A 26,405-nucleotide genomic window follows, 5' to 3' on the forward strand; every position below is an offset into this window, starting at 1 on the left:
AAGTATTTTGCACACTAGAAGGATATAAATTTTTGGGGTCCAGGGACAGAATGTTATGAATATTTGTGTCCCCTCAAAATTCATATATTGAAGCATTATCTGCCAAGGTGATAGTATTTGAAGATAGGGACCTTGGTAGGCAATTAGGGTTAGAGTAGGTCGTCAACGTGGGGCCCTACTAAGAAGAATACTTTTTTTTTCATTCCACTTGAGCACAAAGGAAAGGCAATATAAGGGCACAGTGAGGAGGTGGCCATCTGCAACCCAAGCGCAGAGACCTCTCACCAGACACCAGTTTTGCTTTTACCTCAATCTTGGACTTTCCAGCCTTCAGAACTATGAGAAATCAATTCCTATTATTTAAGCTACCCAATATATGATGTTTTATTAGGGTCATATGTTTTATTATGGTCATATGTTTTATTATGTCTTAGCTTGAACTGACTAAGACACATGGTGCATCTCAGTGGGGAAGGACAGAAAAAGAATGAAAGTGTGCATGAGCTGGGAGAGGGCGGAAAACAAATGTCTGTCTTGTGTTTTTTCAGGGCCTGGCATACTTTGAAGCAAGAGATCTTAGATTTAGGCAAACATGTGGGTTTATCAGAATGGTAATGCCTCTGTTAAGGCTCCAGTCATCAGAAGTTCACCAGGCATGGGGAGGCACATCCAGCAGAGAGCCCAGTAATAGCCATTTACCAAGGTGACCAAGACATCGCCTGTCCGTAAGTACCACAGGAGGCCAAAACAAACAACGGAAATACAAATTTGAAATTCTTTGATGGGAAATGATCATGTTCCAAAACCCAAATTCTTGAGTTGCTAATGCACCACAAAGTATTTAAAAGTTATTGCAATTACGTGTGTTTGTTTCTAGTGATGATTGCTGAATGACTTCTAGACGTTGGAGAGAGGTGGAATATAGGGAAGAAAAGATTCTCACTCCCACATATTTTCATTGAGAAAGACAAATAGGTCCCAACCACACATCCATTTTCTGTAATTGTACTTTTCAGCAATTAGAGTCAAATGACTTCTTGGTATTTGTATGCTATTAGTTTAAATGGGTAGTTCAAAGGAGAAATATTAGAAGTCACATCTTGATGTTTTGTTGAATTTTAAAGCAGCAGATTGGACAGAAGCCTCCTTTTGTGAGCTCCCTGACAGAGCAGCGGTAGATTGGCCCTTGCAGTCTAGCTTTCTCTTATCTTTACAGACTTGTCCCCTCCTAACCCTTTATCTTTCTCCTGTCCTCCATCCTACACAGCCCTTGTGCTGCTGCTTTGTTGAACTACTTAATCCCCATTCCCAGCACTCTAAGCCCTTTGAAGAGTCCATGCTTTGCACATGCCTTTCTTTGGTCTGGAAGTTCCTCTTGCCTTCTTTGTTTGACACAATTCCTACAACTTCCTAATACCCCAAGATATTTTATGAGGTGTCAGAAATCTTAGAAATCACATCACAGTGACCAACAATGTGGGAAACAACTCTTGGGGTAATCTAATTTGTTTTTTTTACTGAGTCTTTACTTTGTGTAGGAAAGTTATCATCTGAACTCTTAACTAAACTGGGTAAAAAAATATACACAAAAGCATTCTGTCACAGCAGATTCCCTAAGGGAGGCTGACTTTGCAGATGCTTTCTCTGTTGTGGGAAGTACAAGGAGATAATAAAAACACCCTGAGTCATAACACACAGGCCCGAGTGGTCCTCTGTCATCATTTGTGCGGCTGTAACAAAATGCCACAGACTGGGTAATTTATAAACAATTGAGATTTATTTCTCACAGTTCTGAGCTTGGGAAGTCAAGAACAAGGTGCTGGCATCTGGTATCTGGCGAGGGCCTTCTTGCTGTGTCCTCACATGGCAAAAGGTGGAAGACAAAATGGGGCCTTTAGCCATATTATAAGGCATTAATCCATTTACAGGGATGAAACTCTCATGATTTAATCACCCCCCAAAAGCCCCACATCTTGATACTACCATGATGAGGATTAAGCTTCAACATAAATTTTGAAGGAAGAACATTCAAACCATAGTATCCGTGGATAATAGCATCCATAAGAAAGCAAGCATGGACATGCCCTTCTGGGAAAGGCCGAGGGTCTGAGTGTGCTTCCGGCAAGAGAAATCATGAAGGAATAAAAAGAAAGCATATTACTTGGGCTATTATCTACCTCTGGGTTAAACTGAACAGTGAGATCAAAGTGGTTTATTTGTTCTACTAGTTTGTTTTTTAGTGAAGCACTTGTTTATTTTGTTTTGAGGTAGTTTCTCTGGAGGGATTAAGGGCAAATCTGAGTGGAAATTACTTGTTTTTTCCATGTAATCCTATAATAAGTACAAGCTTTTTTTTTTTTTTTTTAAATAGTCTTTTGGTTCCCACAAAGAAGTCTGCATTTGTGTGTGTGTGTGTGTGTGTGTTGTGTGTCTGTTTTGGGAGGTGAGGAGACAGGAAGCAGAATACAGAAGAGCTGAACCTTGAGAAAGTGAGAGTAGAAAAATAGGACCTGGTGAGGTAGAAAGCAAAACAAAGAGAAGTAAACTCAGGAGTATCAGGAAAAAGGAAAGATGCTCACAAGGGATAGTGTGGGGAAAGGACATAGGGTAGGTGACACAGTAAACCATAAGGAAGCAGAGCTGACTTGAATTGTGATGTGGTTTGGATCTATGTCCCCACTCAAATCTCATGTTGAATTGTAATCTCCAATGTTGGAGGTGGGGCCCTGTGGGAGGTGATTGGATCATGGGGGCAAATTTCCCCTTTGGTGCTACTCTTGAGATAGAGAGTAAATGCTCTTAGGAGCTGGTTGTTTTAAAGCATGTGTAACCTCCCCTGCCTTCCTCCTGCTCCAGCTGTGCAGGACATTGCCTGCTCCCCCTTTGCCTTCCACCATGATTGCAAGTTTCCTGAAGCCTCCTCAGAGCCTGAACAGACTGCAGAACTGTGAGCCAATTAAACCTCATGTCTTTATAAATTTCTCAGTTTCAGTTGATTCTTTTTCTTTTTTTTGAGATGGAGTTTCACTCTTGTTGCCCAGGCTGGAGTGCAGTGACATGATCTCGGCTCACTCCAACCTCTGCCTCCCGGGTTCAAGTGATTCTCCTGCCTCAGCCTCCGGAGTAGCTGGAATTACAGGCATGTGCTACCACACCCAGCTAATTTTCGTATTTTTAGTAGAGATGGGGTTTCACCATGTTGTCCAGGCTCATCTCGAACTCCTGACCTCAGGTGATCCTCCCACCTTGGCCTCCCAAAGTGCTGGGATTAGAGATATGAGCCACTGCGCCCAGCCTCAGGTATTTCTTTATAGCAGTACGAGAATGCACTAATACAAATAGTAAAGAGTATTGAAGCCATCCTCTTCATTTTGAAGATGAAGGAACTGAATCCCACGGAGGATATATGAATTGGCAAACTGGTTAAGGCCAGAACTAAGGTGAGCCCCTGCTCCTGTTCTCTGTCTCCTCTTCTGCATGTGGTGGGTAGGAATAAGAGGGGAGACCTCTGAGCTAAAGACAGAACTATGATGTGATTTTTTTCCCTGTTCATTATTGTTAAAGGCTAATTTTTAAAAATTTATTTTTACATTAATTTTTTAATGTTTTTAGATTCAGAGGTGCATGTGCAGGTTTGTTACATGAATACATTGTATAATAGTGAGGTTTGGGCTTCTAGGGTACCCATCACCTGATCAGTGAACATTGTACTCAATAGGTATTAATTTTTTTGACATTTATTCTTCTCCCTTTCTCCCCCTCTATGGAGTCCTCAGTGTCTATTATTTCTGTCTTTATGGGCATGTGTACCTGTTGTTTAGCTCTCATTTATAAATGAGAATGTAGTATTTGATTTTCTGCTCCTGAGTTGTTTCACTTAGGATAATGACCTCTAGCTCCATCCAGGTTGCTGCAAAGTACATGACTTCATTCTTTTTTATGACTGTGTAGTTTTCCACGATGTATATATACTACATTTCTGTCATCCAGTCTTCCATTGATGGGCACTTAAGTTGATTCCATGACTTTGCTATTGTGACGAGTGCTGAAATAAACATGTGAATGCAGGTGTCTTCTTTATATAATGACTTAAAAGGCTAATTTTTTAAAAGGTGAATGTTTATATCATGCATCTGATATAAATGTAAAATGAATACATATAACAGATAGTAGTTAACTCATTAATTGTTGAGGAAACCCATAAAATGTTACTGGTTGAAAGAATTCAAAGTACCATGTACATACATATAAGCAGATAAAGAATGCTTAAATGAATAAGTAAATGTGACTTGGCATAGATTTTATTTAAACCATTAACTATTGAGAGAACCAGTAAAAAGCTACAACAGGTTGAAAAGAGAATTTGAAATACCAAGCACATATATAAGAAAATAAAAAATGCTAAACTGTGCTGGGTGCAGTGGCTTGCCTTGTAATTCCAGTAATTTGGGAGGCAGAGATGGAAGGATTGCTTGAGCCAGCCCAGGCAACATAGTCACGCCCTGTCTCTACAGAAAATAGAAAAAATTACCGGGGGCATGGTGGTATATTCCTGTAGGGTGAGGAGGGAGGATCACTTGAGCTTGGGAAGTTGAGGCTGCAGTGAGCTGTGACGAGGCCATGGCACTCCAGCCTGGGCGACAGTGCCAGATCGGGCCTGAAAAAAAAAAAAAGAATGCTAAAATGAATTTAAGGGCATATTACAACATTGATGTATCCACAGATGATAATCAATTGCTTTCCGACACAACTAATTTACATTTGCATGGACAAGAATTGTTTGTATTATTTTTGGTTTTCTACAAATTATAGAGTTGTAAAATAGCTAAAAATACAATGAAAGGTAACAGTATCATGGGAAGAGTATGCTGTATACACTCTAGGAAATAAATCTTTGGAGGCAAAAGCAATATTTTTTTTCCACATTCCAAAGTCTTACAGGGGTACATATAATTGGAGCTAAAGGTGCTCCCTCAACTTTTTTGGTTCACAGAATAGTTGGCAATGATGGAAACCAGGCCAAGAAAAGAGGAGGATTCCAGGAATACATCCAAGGTCAAACCATAGCCACTTCCGCCATTGCCCTGCGAGATACTCTCCATCAGCATTGCCAGATAACTCATGTGGCCACCTGACCCTGTATCCTTGCACTACATTTTCAAGTTTCAAAATCTAGGGCAGGGGCATTGAGTTGACTCAGATCCCATGTTCTCACCCTAGCTGCCTAGACTGGGAAGAAGGAATATGAAACCACATGGTTTCACTATGATAAACCAAGACTGATGCAATGGGGACTTCTTGTCACAAAGGAAGAGTATGTGATGTTGGCTAGTAAAAAGGAAAAGGCAAATACTTACTGCAAGCACTGTATTAGGGATACACTTACTGCATGCACTATACTAGGGATACGCAAAACCATTAGGGTGGATTTAAGCTTTCCTGGAGAAAGATAGCATAATGAAGTGGGAAGATTAAGAGCTCTAGACTCATATACCTAGGTCTAAGCCAGGTTCCACCAGGGTGAGTTATGGTGAGAAAACTTCAACCTCTCTGAATCCCAGTTATCTCTTTTATATTAACATTACTGTCTATCTCAAAGATGCTTACGATTCTGCATAGTCTGGTCCACTGTTATTTCTATGACCTTATATTCTTCTACTATTGGTCTCCTTGCTGAACTTTGCTCCAGCCCTCCTAGCTTCCTTACTGTTCCTTGAGCATGCAAGCATCCATCTGCTGTGGGCCCCTGGTACTTGCTTGCTCCCATGTCTGAAAAATGTTCCCCCATATGATTTACTTTCTCACTTCCTTCATTCAGCTCTCTTCTTTCTCTCTCTCTCTTTTTTGAGACAGCTTAGGCTGGAGGGTACTGGCACGATCTCAGTTTACTGCAGCCTCACCCTCCTGGGCTCAGGTGATCCTCCCACCTCAGCCTCATGAGTAGCTGGGACTACAGCTGCACACTACCATGTCCAGCTAATTTTTGTATTTTTTTTTTTTTGTAGAGATAGGGTCTCACTATGTTACCCAGGTTGATCTCAAACTCCTGAGCTCAAGCGATCTGTCTTCCTTGACTTCCCAAAGCACTGGGATTACAGGCATGAGCCACCGCATTTGGCCAGCTCTACTCTCAAATGTCACCTTGGCTTTGGTAATATCTTCCCTGACAAGTCTGACAAAAATTAGTACTAATTTTACCTGGTACTACCTTACTTTATTTTTCTCCATAACATTTGTTATTTGTCCGTCTCTCTTCTCTCAACTGTAAGTTCTGTGAGAATAGAAAATCAAATCTGTTTTTACATGGCTATATCTCCAGAACTCAGGAACATAAAAAGTGCTCAATAAATATCTGTTGGATGCATGAATAATTGTAAAGTGTCTGGCATACAGTAGACACCAAACAAATGCTGACTACTGCCATTTTTATCAGACTCGGATTTCTCTTCCTGTACCCTGGCCAGCCACCCCTAAGCTGACCTTTTTTCCCAGAGGACTTACAATCTAGTAAGAAAACTTACCAATGCAGAAACTCAATCTCCTAATTCAACATAAAACAACTAGAATATTGTAGTATTCATTTCAGTAATCACTTTTGGGATTTCATTCTTACTCTTTGTTGTTTAATGTGTCTGATCTTTGGTGTTGCTACCAAATGATTTGTATTGGCAGCTGGAAAAATCTAATAAAATTACTTTGAAAGTACATTTTGGGCCAGGTGCAGCGGCTCACTTCTGTCATCCTAGCACCTTGGTAGGCTGAGGCAGGAGGATTGTTTGAGTCCAGGAGTTCAAGACCATACTGGACAACATAGGGAGACTCTGTTTCTCTCAAAAATTAAAAAACTAGCTGGGCATGATGGTGTGTGCCTGTGGTCCCAGCTACTCGGGAGGCTGAGGTGGGAGAATTGCTCCATTCTTGGAGGCCAGGGCTGTAGTGAGCTGTGAGTGTGCTACTGTACTCCAGCCTGGGTGACAGAGTGAGATTCTATCTTAAAAAAAAAAAGAAAGAAAGAAAATGAAAAATCATAGTGCATTTTGAAGCACATGAGAGAACATTTTTTTTTAATTGTATCTTTAGTAGGAAGTCTACATAAGAATGTAAGACTGCACATGACTATGTCACTGTTTCAGTCAGCATTCTTCAGAGAAACATTAATTATAAGAAGTTGGCCTACGCAATTATGGAGGCTGGCAAATCCCAAAATCTGGAGGATCAGTCAGCCAAGATGATATCTGAGAGTAGAGGTGAATGAAGAAGGTGAGAGAGCAAGTCATATGAGAGGACATTTTTCAGACACCAAGGAGAGCCAGTGGTTTAGTTCCAGCCCGTCTAAAGTCCTGAGAACCAGGAAAGCTGATGGTGTAATTCTGGTCCAAAGGTCTACAAGCTCAACATTCAGGATTGAGTTTGAGTCTTAAGGCAGGAAAAAAGCCAGTGTCAGCTGGGTGTGGTAGCTTATGCCTGTAATCCCAGAATTTTGGGAGGGTAACACAGGTGGATTACCCGAGATCAGGAGTTTGAGACCAGTCTGTCCAGCATGGTGAAACCCCATCTCTACTAAAAATATAAAAATTAGCTGGGTGTGGTGGTGTGCACCTGTAATCCCAGCTACTCAGGAGCTGAGGCAGGAGAATTTCTTGAACTCTGGAAGTGCAGGTTGCAGTGAGTGGAGATTGCACCACTGCACTTGAGCCTGGGCGACAAGAGGAAAATTCCATCTCAAAATAAAGACATTAATTAAATAAGTTCCATGTTGAAGATTGCCGGGCAGAAAGAATTCTCTTACTTGGGCGAGGGTCAGCCTTCTTATTCTGATCAGGCCCTTCAACTGATTAGGTGAGGCTCACTCACATTAGGGAGGATAGTATTTCCTCAGCCTACCAATTTAAATGTTAATCTCACCAAAAAACACTCCCACATAAACATCTAGAATAATGTTTGACCAAATATCTGGGGACTCTGTGACCCAGTAAAGTTGATACATAAAATTAACCATCACATTTAGGCCAAGTGCAGTGGCTCATACCTGTAATCCCGGTGCCTTGAGAGACTGAGGTAGGAGGATCACATGAGGCCAGGAGTTCAAGACCAGTCTGTCTCACATGGCAAAACCTCATTTCTACTAAAAATAAAAAGAGATTAGACTGATGTGTTGGCATATGCCTGTGGTCCCAGCTACTTGGGAGGCTGAGGCAGGAGAATCTCTTGAACCCAGGAAGTGGAGGTTGCAGTGAGCTGAGATTGCGACATTGCACTCCAGCCTAGGTGACAAAGTAAGACTCTGTCTTGAAAAAAAAAATTAACCATCACATTTGCTCTATCTTTTATATCTATCATCAATTCTTTAGTTGTCATGGAATAGTTGTAATAAAGGATAGTGGGAAACAATGTCTTGAGTAAAAACATATGTAAGTCAGCTCCCATATGTAGATGGACCCATTCAGTGCATATGTGGAGGCTTTTAATGCTGAAATTAGCATAGTGATCCCATTGACCATGTAACACCAGAACTACAACAAGCTTTGGGTACTTGGATTCTAGTTCTTAACTAGAGATTCAACTTTTAGCAATTCACTTAATCTTTTTGGATTTGGTTTTCTCTTCTGAAAGTGAGGGGGTAGGACTAGATGATTTTTATAGATCACTTGTGGCCCAGGAATCTTTGGTTCTAGATAACTGAATAAACTGTGAGGGAAGCCCTCTATGCTTCTAGTAGCGTGATACACGGGGATGAAGACAACACATATTTGGAGTTATGTATGGCAGTGCTGTCTGACTTTGTAGCTAAATGACAAAAATAATTTGGCTGGATTTTATTTGTTCCCAGTTGGCTGAAAGTAAACAAAAGATATTCTAGGAACAACTGTATCTTCTTTATTCTCTTTTCTTTTCTAAATGGAGTCTTGCTCTGTTGCCCAGGCTGGAGTGCAATGGCGCAATCTTGGTCACTGCTACCTCCACCTCCCAGATTCAAGCGATTCTCCTGCCTCAGCCTCCTGAGTAGCTAAGACTACAGGCGTATGCCACGACACTCAGCTAATTTTTGTATTTTTAGTAGAGATGGGGTTTCACCATGTTGGCCAGGCTTGTCTCAAACTCCTGAGCTCAGGCAATCTGCCCACCTCGGCCTCCCAAAGCGCTGGGATTACAGGCATGAGCCACTGAGCCAGCCATGGACTGTCTGGCTTCTCTATTCTTTTTTTATTCATCAAACAGAGGGGCTCTGGGCATTTCATGCAGTCATCCGACTGCAGTGAAGACGCCAGGCTCCAGATCCCTGAGAGCCAAGGTGTCTACTCTCAGCATCTTGCACGGTGCCTAGCACTAAGTGGGCCCTCTAGAAGTGAGACATTGAACAAATGCATGTTTGGCCCCTTGACACAGCACATGAAACACCTTAGGGTACTTGACTTAGTTCGTTTGCACTGCTGTAACAAACTACAGTAGACCGCATGGCTTATAAACAACAGAAACATATTTCTCACAGTTCTGGAGGCTGGAAGTTTGAGGTCTGGGTGCCAGCATGGTAGTTTTGGTGAGGGGCCTCTTCTGGGTTGAAGGCTGCTATCTTCTCGTATCCTCATATGGAGGAAAGAGAGCAAGAGAGATCTCTTGGGTCCCTTTAATAGGGGCACTAATCCCATTCATGAAGGCTTCATGCTCATGACCTAATCTCTTCTAAAGGTCCCACCTCCTAACACCAGCACAGTAGGGATAAAGCTTCAACATATGCATTTTGCGGGGACACGAACATTAAGGCCACTGCAGTGCTTGCCCCACTTGGGAGATTGCTCTGGTTTGGTCAGTTGCAGTGTCTTTGAAGCCCCTCTCTTTATTACTGCCCTGTGCTGTGCTTTTCTAATAGACACCAGATAAATTCTACCCTTCCTTCCATCTCTGTTACTTTGAACCTCTGATATTGGTGTCAACAGGCCCCATCCCCAGGTCCCAGGCAGGGTAGCCCAGACACTCAGAAGCTGGGCTTGACTTCCCAGCCAAGATGGTGGAGGTAGGTATGAATAACTTTCATTAGTGCAGCTGTGAGCAGGATCTAGAAGAGTGGGTGTTTCTGAGGGTATTTCTTCATCTAGGCCTCTTGACTTTGTGGCCATTGAGAAAAGGAGAACTTCTGGAATCAACGAGAGCCTCATGGAGGGAGTGAGAGACTGGGCGTCTAAATATGTAGATGAATATAAATTGCATTTTATTTTCATTCATTTCCAAATTAAAATTAACATTTGCTTCAGTTATGAGTATAAAAAACACATCACAGTGGTACTAACAGTACCTATGACTTTGTCAATAGAAATCACAGATGTATTTAAGTATATTGGTTACTGACAACTCTCTCAAATACTACCTATGCTCAGGCCAGCGGTGGTGGCTTACTCCAGTAATCCCAGCAATTGGGGAGGCCGAGGTGGGCAGACCTCCGAGGTCAGGAGTTCGACCTGGCCAACATGGTGAAACCCCGTGAAAATCCCATGGTCAAAATCTACAAATTTTACAAATACAAATTTGTACAAATACAAATTTGTACAAATACAAATACAACTTTTTATTGCATTTGTAAAATACAAAATTAGCCAGGCATGATGGTGCATGACTGTAGTCCCACTCAGGAGGCTGAGGCAGGAGAATCACTTGAACTGGGGAGGTAGAGGTTACAGTGAGCTGAGATCATGCCACTGCACTCCAGCCTGAGTGACAGAGTGAAACTCTGTCTCAAAAAAAAAAAAAATTACCACCTATGCTTATCGCTATGTGAAATTATGGTAGTTATGTAACCTGCCCCTAGATTTTATTATCTAATGTGTTAATAAAGAAGATAAATATTGTCTCATCACAAATTTGTTTTTTAAAAATAATTTTTATAACTGTGTTTTAATATAAAATATAATTGGTGTTCATATAATTATATGCATTAAAAATGCATTTAAGAGATTTCTTCACTAGACTTCCAAGGGGTTCATGTTCCAAAAAAGATTAAGAGTCCCCCGTATAAGGAGAATCTTGCACTGAAAGAAATTAGTCATTGAGGTGGTAATGGTGGCATGGCATTTGCTGAACAAAATATGTTATTTAGGCATTTCATGAAATTGTTGTAATACTTCTTAGTAGTATTTTGATATCAGAATTATTTCCAACTTATACTTAGTTCCTTATTAGGCTCAGCTAGTTTCAACCTGTGAGAATCAGTAAATTAGACTATAAAGCTAATTCCTATAACAATTTAAAATGTTTTCTTAGAAAAGTTTAATTGATCCATTGGCATCTTGACAGATACTTTCTCTCTTTGGTAAAGACACTAAAGACTCATTAAATGGCTTAGTATCTCACTTGGTTCTGTGTGTTGTGGGGTAGAATTGTTTATTCCTTTAAATGTCATGTTATTTATTTATTATCTCCACATATAAACATTTCTCTTTGGAGAGATCAGAAGATATAAATTATTATTGATTTATTTAGATAGAATGCTTTTATTTGGCTTTGTATACAAGCTAAGTGAGCTTATACAAAAGGTATTAGATTAATGAGACTGGAGACTAAAGTCTTCTGTTTATCTACTTATTTGGGAAGATCTCTAAGCCATTCAGTGTAAACATGCTTCTCTGTGTAGCTAATTGACTCAAAGTTGACTCAGGAAACTTGAGAGCTTCATCCAAGAAGCCATAAAACACTAGCTACCACTTTAAATCATTTCCTTCCCTTTCCTCTTCATCCTTTTACCTTTTCTTCTGGGATCACCAGGAAGCCTCAGGTTGGTATTCCTAGACTTTTCCTCTCCTTTTTGCATCCAAATACTTAAAGTGCCCACAACAATCTTCTTTCTAGTCTTTCCTAAATTCATTTTGTTCTTCTCTACCTCTTCTCTTAGCCTATGTACTTATTTTGCTCTGTTAGTTGTGTTTAGCAATTGCTTTCTGAATTGAACAGAAAAGTGGGTATGTGGATTTCTAGTCATATTCTGTGAAGTTCCTTACTGCATAATCTGACCCAGGAAGGGGAGTGTCTGGTCCTGCAGCCCTGTTTCTGCAAGAACAGCTTTTATTCATTATGTCTGTCTGAACACCCCTAGTAAATGTCATTTGAACAAAGGATTCTGTGGGTAAAGGGTTTGGAAATCACTGAACTAGAGAATGCTCTTGGCCTGGTTTACCATTGTACTTTGGCTCTGGCACATGCTAGGAGAACACTTTGACTGCTGAGTTATCATGTAAAGCACGATAAATGTGTATAATAACAGTTACTCTGTTGGCCCCTGAAGCCACATATCTATGTGGCCAAAAAAACAGAATTACATGATTAGTTATTTGTCTTTGGAGACTGTATTGGGTTGAACAGAGTTTCCCCAAATCCATGTCTACCAGGAACCTCAGAATGTGACTTTATTTGGAAATAGAGCAATATTATATCCTGGGTGGAACTGCAGAAATTAATGAAATTTTTGAATATTTAAAGAATGCCTGAGTGGTGGTTCCCATCATATTCCCATTCAGTTTACGGCTATAATCCCTGGAAAAAAAATGGATGGATCAAGATGGGTGATGATGAACTGAGTCAAATGGTAGCCCCCAAAGCAGTATCTTACTATAGCATAGTATCACAGGTCCAGGTCTAGCCTCTGGCACGTGGTATGTGGGTATATAACTGCCCAGTGGGTTCACCTTGTCTGCTACCTAGACAGAGCTGATTTATCAAGACAGGGGAATTGTGATAGAGAAAATAATTCACACAGAACTGTCTGTGAGGGAGACCTGAGTTTTGTTATTACTGAAATCAGTCTCCCCAAGCATTTGAGGATCAGAGGTTTTAAGGATAATTTGGTGAGTGGCTGACAGCCAATGAGTTGTGTGTGCTGACTGGTTGTGTTGGAGGTGAAATCATAGGGAGTCGAAGCTGTCTTACACTGAGTCGGTTCCGGGGTGAGGACTACAAGATCAGATGAGCCAGTTTATCGATCTGAGTGGTACCAGCTGATCCATCAAATGCAGATCTGCAAAATATCTCAAGCACTGATCTTAAGCTTTATGAGTGTTGTTATTCCCAGGAGCAATTTGAGGAGGTTCAGAATCTTGTAGCCTCTACCTGTATGACTCCTAAACCATAATTTCTAATCTTTTGGCTAATTTGTTGGTCCTACAAAGGCAGTCTAGTCCCCAGGCAAGAAGGGGGTTTGTTTTGGGAAAGGTCTGTTATCATCTTTGTTCTAAACTGTAAACTAAGTGTCTCCCAAAGTTAGTTCAGCCTACACCCAGGAATGAAGAAGGACAGTTTAGAGGTAAGAAACAAGATGGAGTTGGTTAGGTCAGCTCTCTTTCACTGTCTGTTATAATTTTGCAATGGCCGTTTCAGTTGTTGATCTGGCAAATGTTTTCTTTTCCCATCTGGAAAGAGGATCAAAACAGAGGAAATTTATGCAGAAAAGACAGCAGAATATATTCCATGCTGCAAGGTTCTGTTAACTCTTCTGTATAATTGATTTTAGTGTCAGTTCAGATCCTATATCCAAGATACCCAAAGAAGGAACTTTGTGTATCTTGACATTCCACAGAGCATCAGAGTATTTATTATATTGAGAACATTATGTTAATTGTGCTGGTGCAAGGACGTGGGAAGTACTCTGGATACCTTGGCAAGACCCATGGGTCTTGGGTCATAGCCTGGGAGATATATCCTACAACAATTTAGGGGCCTGCCATGTTTATGAAGATTTTAGGGACTCAATAGTTTGGGCTATGCAGAGTTATCCCCTTTAAGGTAAAGCAAATATTATTGTACTTCAAACTTTCCATCCCTAAAAAAGAGCAGAGTAGCAATGGGCCTCTTTGGACTGTGGTGACAGTATAGACTCTACTTCAGAATACTGCTCTGACTAATTTCTTAGGTAAATCAGGAGACTATTTTGAGTAGAGCTCAAAGAAGAGGGCTCAGAAGCAGGTCCAGCCTGTAAGGCAAGCTACTTTACTGCTCAGGTCAGAAGACCAGGCATACCCAATGGAATTAGGAGTAATCATGCCAGGTAGAGATGATGTGTAGAATTTCTAGAAAGCCCCAGTAAGAGGTATGCAGGAAAGACCTCTAGAATTAGTACAAATTAGCATATCACAGAAGTACTCACCATTTGGAAAACAGCTTCTAGAATGCTACCACAGTAGAAATTGAGTGTCGGACAATGGGAGTGTCAAATAACTATGAACTTTGTCATGAGTTAGATTCCCCCAAGTCATAATGTTAAGAAGGTGAAGTTACAATTTTTTATGATAGAAATACTACATTTGGGGTTCATTCCTGTGATCCCAGCACTTTGGAAAGCAGAGGTGGGAGGGTCACTTAAGGCCAGGGGTTCGAGACCAAACTGTGTAACATAGTGAGACCTCATTTCTACAAAAATAAAATTAACTTTTTATTTTTATTTTATAGATACGGGCATGGTGGCCCATACCTATAGTCCTGGTTACTTGGGGAGGCTAAGGTGGGAGGATTGCTTGAGCCCAGGAGTCCAAGGTGACAGTGAATTATGATTGTGACACTGCACTGCAGCCTGGGTCACAGAGTGAGACCCTCTCTAAAAAAATAAATAAATAAAAGTACATTAGGGAGCTTGTCGAGGACACAAATAAGTCACAAAGTTCCAAGGACAAAGAAAAATTACAAATGTGTGAAGAGAGAATTAAAGAACATATTATCTCAAATAAAAATGTGATTTTTGTCTCATCAACAAATATGGATATTGAGGACACAAGCAATAACTTCAAACTTTTGAAAAAAATGACTCTGTACCTAGAATTTGTCACCCAGCCAAACAATCCAGTACAGGGAAAAAATAAAGACATTTTCCAATATTTTCAAAATAAAGTCTTTTTTTCCATTAAAAAAATTACCCAAGGATGTTTACTAGAAAAAATAAATAAAAAACTTAAAAGGAAAAGATACAGCATTCAGAAACAGAAACCAGGAGTTCAGTGGAAATTGCAGGATGACACATCCTACAACTATATTTGGGATTCATGCCTGTAATCCCAGCACTTTGGGAGACAGAGGCAGGAGTCATCCTGCAACTGATTTCCACTGAAAGCTCAGAACGCCGTAATAACACATGATAGAACAGGAAGAGAGAGGCTCTGTAAAGAATATCTTTAAAAAATGGTGTCCATCCCCAACTTGTGTAATTAAAAACACAGAGCATCTTAATCTTCTGAAAGCATATTTCTCTATAGTCATCAAAATAAAAAAAGGAGGACAAGGTAAAACACACACACACACACACACACACACACACACACACAAAACTTTATATCATGCATAGTCCAAATACAAAAAGAAGTGAGGCCACACTGCCTTTCTGGTTTGTACTGCCGTTTCTAGATAGTTCTGCCTGGCCCTACCTTAGTCAGAGGATGAGGCCTTCCCATTGTTGTGATACTGTCATTCTGCAGCAGGAGAATAGGGCCTAGAGGCAGAAATCTAAGGACTTCCTAGAACTAAATCAAATGAAATGAAACACTTTAGCTATGACAGGAAATATCTTCTTCATTTACACAGGGCATACACCAAGTAAATAACTTTGTAACTTCACTTTAGCTTATTCATTTGTATAGTGGATACACCAAGTAACCAGTGGAAATTTCTAGAGGGTATTTAAACCCTAGAAAATTCTGTAATTTGGCTCTTGAGCCACTTGCTCTGGCCTGCTCCTACCCTGTGGAGTGTACTTTTGTTTTGAATAAATCTTCGCTTTTGTCACTTCATTCTTTCCTTGCTTTCTTCGTGCCGTCTTTTCAATTCTTTGTTCAAAATGCCAAGAACCCGGACATCCTCCACCAGTAACAATCTCACAAAGTGTTCAAGTTTCCAAAGATTGATGAGCATTTTCTCAAACTAAATACTCATTGATGATGGGTGGTAAATACTCCTTGGATGATAATGTGAGTGACAGCTTGGGTTAAGTAAGGTTTTACTCGATTCTTTTTATTGGGATGGAAATGTTTTCCTCTACCTTTTTCTTGGGGTTTGTCCAGTTCTTCCTCACATTTCTGACTGGCCCTTCTGCTTTCTTTTATATCCTTTCCATCCCAGTCTTACCTACTTTCTGGGAGTAGAAACACTGATACTGCAGGCACCCTTCCAGGCCTTCATGACTGACATTTTGTCCAGTGGCTTCAATTTTACTCTGAGTTAAGTTATAGACTTTGTGGCTGCCTCCAAAGTGGGTAACTCATTTCTATTATGACCAGATATAGAAAGGAAATTTCCTATTGGCTCAGAATTTTAGCTAAACTCTCAAAGCAGAGGAAAATGGTTAAAGTATCCCCACATTCTAAAGAGAAGTGTTAGAGATGTCACCATTTGCTAAGGATTGGCTACTAGACAGCCAGACTGAAAGAGTTACCATTTCCTCAAACAGCCTACTTCAGGAAGGCTATTTGTGGGAGGACACATGACTGTGATGAATGCAATCTCCATGGGACTTTCCCTGCCATCATCATGCCTAGAGCCATCCCTGATGGATGCTCTCTGAGCTGTGGAGTCCAGCTACATGAAACTGGAGTACAGTTTGGTTACAGTTATTGGGAGCACTTTCTTGTACATCCTGGAGTTTGGGAGCATGTGTGACTCCAGAGACCAGTGCTTATTTGTCACCTCAATTATTTTAAAGACAAGAAGAGGCTGACTGAAGTTTCCTCTGGCAGCTGAGGGCAGCTATGAGGGAAAGCCGCACTTCTGTCATTCAGAGGACAGGGCACCAAGGGCCAAATGGATGCCAGGCAGGTGACAAGGCTCAGGTCTGCTTGAAAGAGTTTTGTCTTCCTAAGTGAGGATGCCTTGGCAGGAAGAGGCCACAGGGTGTACTGCCAGAGGATAGAGCTGGGTGGGGGTGGTGATGAGATAACACCTGGAAGGTGATTTAAGTGCATCACCCATGTCAGGAAAGGGTGCAGTTTGGAGATCTCTGCAGTTTTTTGTGGGGCTCTTGTTCATCAATGCTGTCAATGAACACCTGCCACATTAAAGCAACTGGGCAACTATTATTGGTCAAAGGAGAACCACCAACGTGACCTTAGCGAAAATTCCTTTGTTCCTTTCTCCTCTGTTATCTCCCTTCCCTTCCTCTGCATCAGATGATCCTGCAGTAAGATCATTCCATCTTTCTCCACTGCTGCCCTGAGCGTGGGTCAGGCTTGAATTGGAGAAAGGAAAAGAGCCTTGAAATGATGGTAGGTTAAGATTTTGGTTAGACCAAACTGGACATTTTAACATCTAAGAACATGACTTTTCTAATATCTGAAAGTGGCAGTTTCTGCTTGGGTTACTCTTAAAGAGTACAGAGGGTAAATCTGATGAAGCATTTTTAAAAAATGTAGGTTTTATTATTATTCAGGTGTGGTAAGGCCAGATTAGGAAACGGGTGATTGAGAAGATGGCTTGTTATATTCACAGATCGCAAGAGGAGAGGGCATGTCATGCTGTTGGGGGCCACCTGGGGAAGCACCAGGGTTGGCTGGGAAGCTGAGAGAGGGAAGGGAAATGGGTAGGTGGTGCCTTCATTGTGATTTCCAGAGGAAGGAATAAGTGACGCAAGGTCAGCAGGCATGTTTGGATTGGCTAGTTTAAATAATGTGGTGGGCTCTGGGGCCTAGGGGCTGTCTTTTGCTGTCTGGTTTTTGGCCCCAGGGTGATCAGGACAGAGGAATAGTGGCCCTGAGTGTGAGAGTGAACTGGCTTTGAAAAATTAGGACTGAGAGTGAAAGAGATCTAACCTAACTGACTCCATCTTGGTTCTAACCTTTAAGCTGTCCTTGTTCATTCCAGAGGGTAGGCTGAACTGTCTTAGGAGCTTAGCTTATAATTTGTGGTTTAAAACAAATATGGTAACAGCCCTTTCCAAAGCAGACTTCCTTCTTGCCAGGGGACTAGAGTGCCTTTGTAGGACTAACAAATAAGCCACAAGATTAGAAATTAGGTTTAGGAATCATGCAGCTGGAGGCCACAAGATTCTGACCCTCCCTGAGCTGCTCCTAAGGTCAGTACTTGAGATATTTTGCAGACCCTGCACTTGATAGCTCAGCTGGCACCACCCAGATTAATAAAGTAGCTCATCGGATCTTGTGGCCCCCACCCAGGAACTGACTCAGCACAAGAAGACAGCCTGGATTCCCTACGATTTCATCGTTGATCCAACCAATTAGCACTCCCGATTCATTGGCCTTCCCCCACCCTCCAACTAACCCTTAAAAACTCTGCTCCTCAAATACTGCGGGAGACTGCTTTGAGTAATAATAAAACTCCTATCTCTCCAACAGCAGGCTCTGTGTGAATTACTCTTTATCTGTTGTAATTCACCTGTCTTGATAAGTTGGCTGGGTCTAGGCAAGGTGATTAAAAGAGCTCAATAAGGGAGGTGATTAGGAGCAGGGACTCTGGATTGGTTGGTTGCATATGGAAGGCATGCTTGTAGCGAAGACCTTTATTATCTCTAGATATGGCTAAATCTGGGAGAGGCAGTCCCACCCAGGTCAGCAAGGACTAGATGCCAAAGCATCAAGTATAGAAATGAGAGACGATGGTTATTACAGGTTATGAGGGTGGTAGGAAAGGAATTACAAGAGCTGTTCTCTGATTTTACCCTATTAGGTTCATCCTCTGTACTTTGTGCTCGGTAACCCAGCAGATCCCAATTCTTTCATGCCACTTTCAGATATTAGAAAAGTCATGTTCCTATATGCTAAAATGTCCAATATATATATTTGTTTTCACCGTGTTTATGCATTCCTTTTATAAATAACACATACCATTTCAAAAAAAAATCTTACAAAGAAAAAGAAAACATTTTTTAGAATCCGTATTTTTGAATTTCTCACTAAAAAAAACTATAAAAATGCTACTGGTTGTATTTGATAAAAATTTTACATTTGATTTTCCACTACTATTTAATTTATCATTGATTGAACTCTTTGAAGGTGGCAGTTTTTTTCTTTCTATTTTCAGCTGCTGCCTTCTTAAGCAGATTTTCAATGACCTAAGTCCCACTGGAAGTAGACTTAACATAACTAGGGTGAACAGGAAACCTCTGAATGTGAAAGTAAACACTATTAATACTTAAATGAGGGCAACAGGCATGAACTGGAACAGCCTTGGCCACACTAGACGTATGTTCACCCTAAGCAAAGGTCTTCTTCTTTGGATTCTATTTGTTTTGTGGATAAACTTAAAACTCTTTAGAAAAGCAGCACACAGCCCTGTATGATTTGGCCCTAGCCTATCTCTCATGTTACTCCGTGCTTCCATTTAATGCCTGGGCAGAGTGTAACTGCTTGTAGAGCCATCCCTGACCCACCTGCAAGCTATGCTCACCCTCCTGCTCGTTTCTGGAAGTTGGCTCATTCTGCACCCCACCTAATTGACCTCTTACTTCACAGGGATGATGCTCACCCCTACTCAGCAAGTTTGTTAATTTCCTGCAGAAAAGCCTTAAGGGGGCTCATATGTAAGGCTATGCTACCATGTGCCTATTTGTTTACTCATTATTTATTTTGAGGCAGGGTCTCACTCTTGCCCAGGCTGGAGTGCAGTGGTGTGATCATGGCTCACTGCAGCCTCAATGTGCTGGGCTAAAGCGATCCTCCCACCTCAGCCACCCAAGTAACTGGAACTATAGGTACCACCATGCCCAAATAATTTTTGTATATTTTGTAGAGATGGCATTTCATTATATTGCCCAAGCTGGTCTTGAACTCCTGGTCTCAAGCAATCTGCTTGCTTTGGCTTTCCAAAGTGCTGGGATTATAGGTGTGAGCTACTGCATCCAGCTATGTGCTTATTTTTATTCTCTGACACATTGTTTATATTTGTCTTAGCAACTTACTTACTTAGGTCTTGGTCCCTCCAGTAGAGTCAGAACTCCTTCATCATAACAGCTGCCTCAGTCTTTTTTTAATAATTGGCCCAGACATTTTAGATTCTCTTGTCACAGCCTCCCGAGTAGATGGGATTACAGACATGCACCAACATGCCAGGCTAATTTTTGTATTTTAGTAGAGATGGGGTTTCACCATGTTGGCCAGGCTGGTCTCTAATTCCTGACCTCAGGTAATCTACCCGCCTGGGCCTCCCAAAGTGCTGGGATTACAGGCATGAGCCACCGTGGCCAGCCTGAAGTCAATCTAAGCGTTGTCAACACTTAGATGTATAAGAGCTAACAACATTCCATATATTAAGTGGAAAAATATAGAATAATACATACAGAATAATATAATTGTTGTTAAATGTATGCAAATGTGACAAGATACAAACATTAAACTATTCAAATTATTTTTTTTAACTTTTAGTTTTGAGATAATTGTAGATTTTCATGCAGTTGTAAGAAATAATAAAAATTTCATATGCTCTGCACACAGTTTCCCCAATCTTTTATATTATTGTACAATATCACAACCATAAAATTGACATTAATACACTTCATTAAACTTAGTTAGATGAAGCTATTTTAAATGAATTTTTATTTTTATGAAAATTAAAATTACCAAAGTGCAGTGGTGTAATGGTCTCACCCACCCGTAAAACTGAGGCAGGAGGATCGCTTGAACTCAGGAGGTCAAGGTTGCAGTGAGCCATGATTGCACCAAGGTTGCTCTGGGTGACAGAGCAACACTCTATTTCAGAAAACATTTAATCCCAGCACTTTGGGAGGCCGAGGCGGGTGGATCACGAGGTCAAGAGATTGAGACCATCCTGGTCAACATGGTGAAACCCCATCTCTACGAAAAATACAAAAAATTAGCTGGGCATGGCGGTGCGTACCTGTAATCCCAGCTACTCAGGAGGCTGAGGCAGGAGAATTGCCTGAACCCAGGAGGCGGAGGTAGTGGTGAGCCGAGATCGTGCCATTGCACTCCAGCCTGAGTAACAAGAGCGAAACTCCGTCTCAAAAAAAAAAAAAGAAAAAAAAAATTAGTGCTGATGACTTGGTACTACTAAGTATGAACTGTCTTATGTCCCAGTTGTTTATTGCTGCATGGCAAACCATCCCAATATGCACTGGGTGAAACCAACAACAATTGTATTATACCTCATGATTTTATAGATCAGGAATTCAAGCAGGGCTTGGCTGAGTGACTTCTCTGTTCCACGTGGCATTGACACGGTATGTTTCAGCTGGTGGCTGGCCTGGTCTCGTGGGTCCAAGGTAGCTTCATTCACATGCCTGCTGTCTTGGTGAGGTGGCCAGAAGTTTGGGCTGAGCTAGTTCTTTCTCTCTTTTTCTGCAGTCTCAGGGCCTCTCCATGTGTTTTCTTGAGTAATTCAAGAGACCAAGGTAGAAGCTTCTAATCCTCTTAAAAAGCAAGACTAATCATGATAAACTGTTCTGTTCACTGTTAACATTATTGGTAAGTTGTAGAGGCCAGCTCAAATTCCTGGGGAGGGGAGATATTCCCCATCCCTCCATATGAAGAGTGTCATTACTGGCCATCCTTAATCCCCTAGAGCTGAAATGAGAAACAGAAGCCCTTGTTCATCCTTCGCCTCTCCTGATGCCTGCTCCCCTCAGTCAACCACTTTCAACTATCTATAACTGCTTATGCTGGTGTTTCACTCCATGTTTTTGAATAACATGGCTATGCTGACATTTCCCTGGATTTATCAATTTCAGATGTTGTTTATTGGCTTCTTTTCAGCGTAGATGGGATCTTACCTCAATCTTTCTCTCACTCTAGTCTCTCTTTCTTGCCTCCTTACACACACACGCACACACACACACACACACACATAGATACATAGACACACACAGAGATACACACAGACAAATGCAGACACACACATTTTCCCTTCTCTGATTACCGCAAATAGAGCAGTGTCATAATTTGGACAATATTAGGTAATCTACTAATTCTGTTTCTTCCTGGAGACCAAACCTCCCTTTCAGAGCTTTCTGCCGTCCCACTGCAGTCTGGACTGGTATCTCTAGGCCTATGGCAGTCAGTGGTCATGTCGGGACTTCTCTTCATTCTTATTCTGGAAAGTCTCTTTGCCTCTCTCCTGGGTTGGGGCCCCTGTTTGTCTGAATCCCTTATTTTCTCTTTTTTGGTTAACTACCTTGTTAAACTGGAGACAATCTATTTTGGGCCCCAAACTCATCTTCGGTTTGTCTGTTTCCTGCCTCCTTCCCTCTCCCTCCCTCCCTTTTTTCCTCCCACCCTCTGTCCCTCCCTCATGCTTTCTCTCTCTCTCTCTCTCTCTCAGTGAAAGTCATTTGTCCTGTTGGGCACTGGAGGAAGGTAGTAGTGAATGTCTGGCCAACCTTCTTTAGCATGGAAAGCAAACCTCTCCCTTCTCTTTCAGGAATGGGAGGTCTAGAAATACTGTTCCTAGAGAAAGCTCTTCCTGACCTTGAGAAAAGGAATCAATGCTCTGCGGTCCAGCTTTAATGGATGATCATTCCTAGTAGCCATTAATAGCTACTGTGTCAGAAAATAGAAAATAGATTTTTTTTTCTGCAGTGGCAACAGATGAAAGGGAATGTGAGTTAAACTGGCTGAGGAAGGGGGAAGAAGTCTATGTGTGGAGGTGAATACAGGGGCTAGGAGAGAGATCACTGCCAGCAAAGTTCCGTGTCCCACCCTGATGGTCCTGGTCTGTATTGGGAGCGTCAGCACTGGCCTTAAGCATCCTGCAGGTGAACCACAGCAACTGTGGTGCCCAGCTGAGTCCTCTCTCCTTTATTCCACAGCAATCAGGGGAAACTGCTCTCTAGGTTGTACCCTACCTCTGTCTCCAGGATAACCATAAGACCAAAGGACTCCTGGGACACCTGTTCAGGAGGCTGGTGAGTTGAACTGAGCAATCCTGAGCATCTGAAACCAGAATATTAGAAGTGGACACTGGTGCTTTATATAGAGTAAGGCACAAATTGAATTAATCTGGAGTGAGTATGCAACGAGCTTAGCATCTGCATTTCTATAACTTACCTTGGCTAACACTGGAGCTCCTTAAATTCCTAATTATTTTAGAAAACTATTTTTTTATTGAGACAAAGTCTCGCTCTGTTGTCAGGTGCCAGGCTGGAGTGCAGTGGCACTATCTCTGCTCACTGCAGCCTCTGCTTCCCAGGTTCAAGTGATTCTCCTGCCTCAGCCTCCCAGGTAGCTGGGACTACAGGCATGTGCTACCATGCCCAGCTAATTTTCGTATTTTTTTAGTAGAGCCAGGGTTTCACCATGTTGGCCAGGATGGTCTCAATCTCTTGACCTTGTGATCTGCCCACCTCGGCCTCCCAAAGTGCTGGGATTACAGATGTGAGCCACCATGCCTGGCCTAGAAAACTATTTCTTTTAAAGTGTGTGATTAGAAGGTAAATGAACCTAATCCAATTTAACTGCTTTATTTTTGTGGTTGTATACAGAATCACATTTAAGCACTTTAAAATCCAAACTCCCTTTTGGAGCTGTTTTATTTTCTGAAGGGTCTTGCTTCCTTTTTCTTATGCTCATGACGGTGTCTGGGTGCAGAGGGGAGCTTATTTATCTTCTGACTTTGGGAAGGACCCCTGACCCAAGTCATGTGGTTCTCTTGTTTTCCTGATCACCAGTTGAGGTACATACTAACATCACTTGACTTCTGTCCTCACTGTGTCTATTGATGTAATGTCAGTTTTTTCCTCCATTAGCTTTCTAGCCTACCTGTGTAATTCTAGGCCTTCAGTGTCATCTCCCCTCTCTCCATAGTGACCCAGAGGTGAGTTCATTGATTCCTGACTCTTGGCTGGCTTCTCTCACTTTCTCTAGGAATAAGAAGGAGCTTTTAGCTCTTTTCTTTTTTCTTTTCTTTTCTTTTTTTTTTGAGACAGAGTTTCGCTCTTGTTACCCAGGCTGGAGTGCAATGGCGCAATCTCCGCTCACCGCAACCTCTGCCTCCTGGGTTCAGGCAATTCTCCTGCCTCAGCCTCCTGAGTAGCTGGGATTACAGGCACGCGCCACTGCACCTGGCCCTAGCTCTTTTCTATACTGCAAGGGTACGTGTAAGAAACTTGAGGATGGCTAATACAGTCCCTTCTAACAACTCATGTTTCATTTTCCTCTGCTGCAAGCCCCCATGCTGGTTTGGGCCAGCAGGCACTATGTGTGGTATGGTGGTCTGCGCCTCTGTCCCAGACAGGAATTGCAGTGCCTGAGGGCCTTTTTCTACCCAAGGCACAATTTGCGAGTCTCAGGTTTCTAGCTTGTCTCTCTTCTCTGCCTCATTTCTGGCTCCACATTCAACTCCTCCACTGTCTAAATCTTAGGGGTCTGGAGTGGGACTATTGAGTTAGTGAATTATTCCAGGTACTGAGAATATCACAATAAATAAGATAGAGCACATGCTTTACCTAGTGGAAGGAGACGAGCAATAGACAATTAAATGGGCAAGAGAACTATCATTTAGCAGGATGTGCTTTGCAGAGAATTTAAACAGAATGATATGATAGAGTTACTCGGTGACTAGTTTAGATTGTAAGGTCAGATAAGGTCTCTCCTTGTCCTGAAATCAGGACAACCACCTTTAACTTGTTGCATACTGTGTGATCAACAGGAACAAGATCTTGTAGGATTGTATACTATGCAGCATAATTTCTGTATGAGAGTATGTGAGCATAACCACAAAATATTCTCTGGAATATTCTGTGATAATCTGGTGAAATGATGAGTGATTCCATGCACGGTCAGAAGTGATTCCATTATTTTGCCTCATAGTTCAGGAGAATATTAAGCTCCCATGATCCTTCTATATTGTGATTGAAAAAGACATGAAATGCTGGGCTGACAGCAATCCCATTACTGGGTATATATCCAAAGGATTATAAATAGTTCTACTATAAGGACATATGCACACGAATGTTCATTGCAGCACTGTTTACAATAGCAAAGACCTGGAACCAACCCAAATGCCCATCGATGATAGACTGGACAGGGAAAATGTGGCACATATACACCATGGAATATTATGCAGCCATCAAAAACGATGAGTTTGTCTCCTTTGTAGGGACATGGATGAACCTGGAAACCATCATTCTCAGTAAACTGACACAAGAAAAAGAACAGACAATCAAACACCACATGTTCTCACTCACAGGTGGGTGTTGAACAATGAGAACACATGGACACAGGGAGGGGAGCATTACACACTGGGGTCTGTTGGGGGAAAATAGGGGAGGGACAGTGGGGGGTGGGGAGTTGGGGAGAGATAGCATGGGGAGAAATGCCAGATATAGGTGATGGGGAGGAAGGCAGCATATCACACTGCCATGTGTGTACCTATGCAACAATCTTGCATGTTCTTCACATGTACCCCCAAACCTAAAATGCAATAAAAAAAATGCTGAGCTGATTACAAAAATGGGTGGCTGTATCTAACCAAGTTCAAAGAGTTTTATGATTTGTAATATAATTGTTGGTTATCTGAAAATGATACTGGATCTGAGAAATAGGGGGACAATGTGGAGAAAATAGTGAACTCAGAATCCCTTCTGCCTAATGAATTTTGAGCCCAAGTGTACTTGGAATCTAGCACTTGGTTGGGGTGTGTGGGAGGGGAAGGAAGGAGTTAGAAAACAGTCTACTTTTTTTTTGAAACAGTCACCCAGGCTGGAGTACAGTGGCATGATCTTGGCTCACTGCAGCCTCCACCTCCCAGGTTCAAGCAGTCCTCTCACCTCAGCGTCCTGAGTAGCTGGCACTACAGGCATGTGATACCATACCTGGCTAATTTTTACATTTTTTGGTAGAGATGGGTTTCGCCATGTTGCCCAGGCTGGGACAATCTCCTGTTTTATAGAATTTCCATGGACATACACAGGAGTGGAAGATAGGCACATTAGACTGCCCCGAGGCTTCATCTCTTGCAGTCACCCTGATAGATTTGGAACACTTAGAAAGACTCTTTAATGTGGAACACCTTTGAGATTAGGACATGTCTGTCAAATGAAAGATTAAGGCATAGTTATGCAGCTAGTATACACCTTCGGCTTCTTGGAAGTGTATTTTTTCTGACTGGTTCTATAAGAAAACACACATATATAAAAAAAGGATTTTGATTTAACTTGGGTGTATAGTGTATAGTCAACTGTTAAATTGAGGGAATTTAAACACCATTATTGTAAAAAAAGGTATATATATATATTTGTGTATATATATATATGTGTGTGTGTGTGTATATATATAGTGTGTGTGTATGTGTTTGTGTGTATCTGACCACCAGAGCCATGAACATTCCTTACAGAAAATATTTGCATAGTTATGTTTCTGCTGGTACCCAAAGATAGCCTTGAGCATGACTGAGATGCCTTCTGACTCCAGCCTTAGGTGAATCTTTCCCTAGTGCCCCTGGCTAGAGGGTGGCCAAGGTAAAGTGTTCATATGGCGCACTTG

General features: G+C 41.6%; 1 long non-coding RNA gene across 1 annotated transcript in view; it reads left to right on the top strand.

The window, feature by feature from the left end:
- The window catches only part of LOC144581741 (uncharacterized), a 100,297-nt gene that overhangs the window by 54,036 nt on the left and 19,856 nt on the right, over positions 1 to 26,405 (top strand). The window contains exon 2 of the long non-coding RNA XR_013532869.1: positions 549 to 725. This is a non-coding gene — a long non-coding RNA (uncharacterized LOC144581741). The remainder of the gene's footprint in view (positions 1 to 548; positions 726 to 26,405) is intronic.

Source organism: Callithrix jacchus, chromosome 3, assembly GCF_049354715.1.
Source record: "Callithrix jacchus isolate 240 chromosome 3, calJac240_pri, whole genome shotgun sequence".
NCBI classification, from domain to species: domain Eukaryota; kingdom Metazoa; phylum Chordata; class Mammalia; order Primates; family Cebidae; genus Callithrix; species Callithrix jacchus.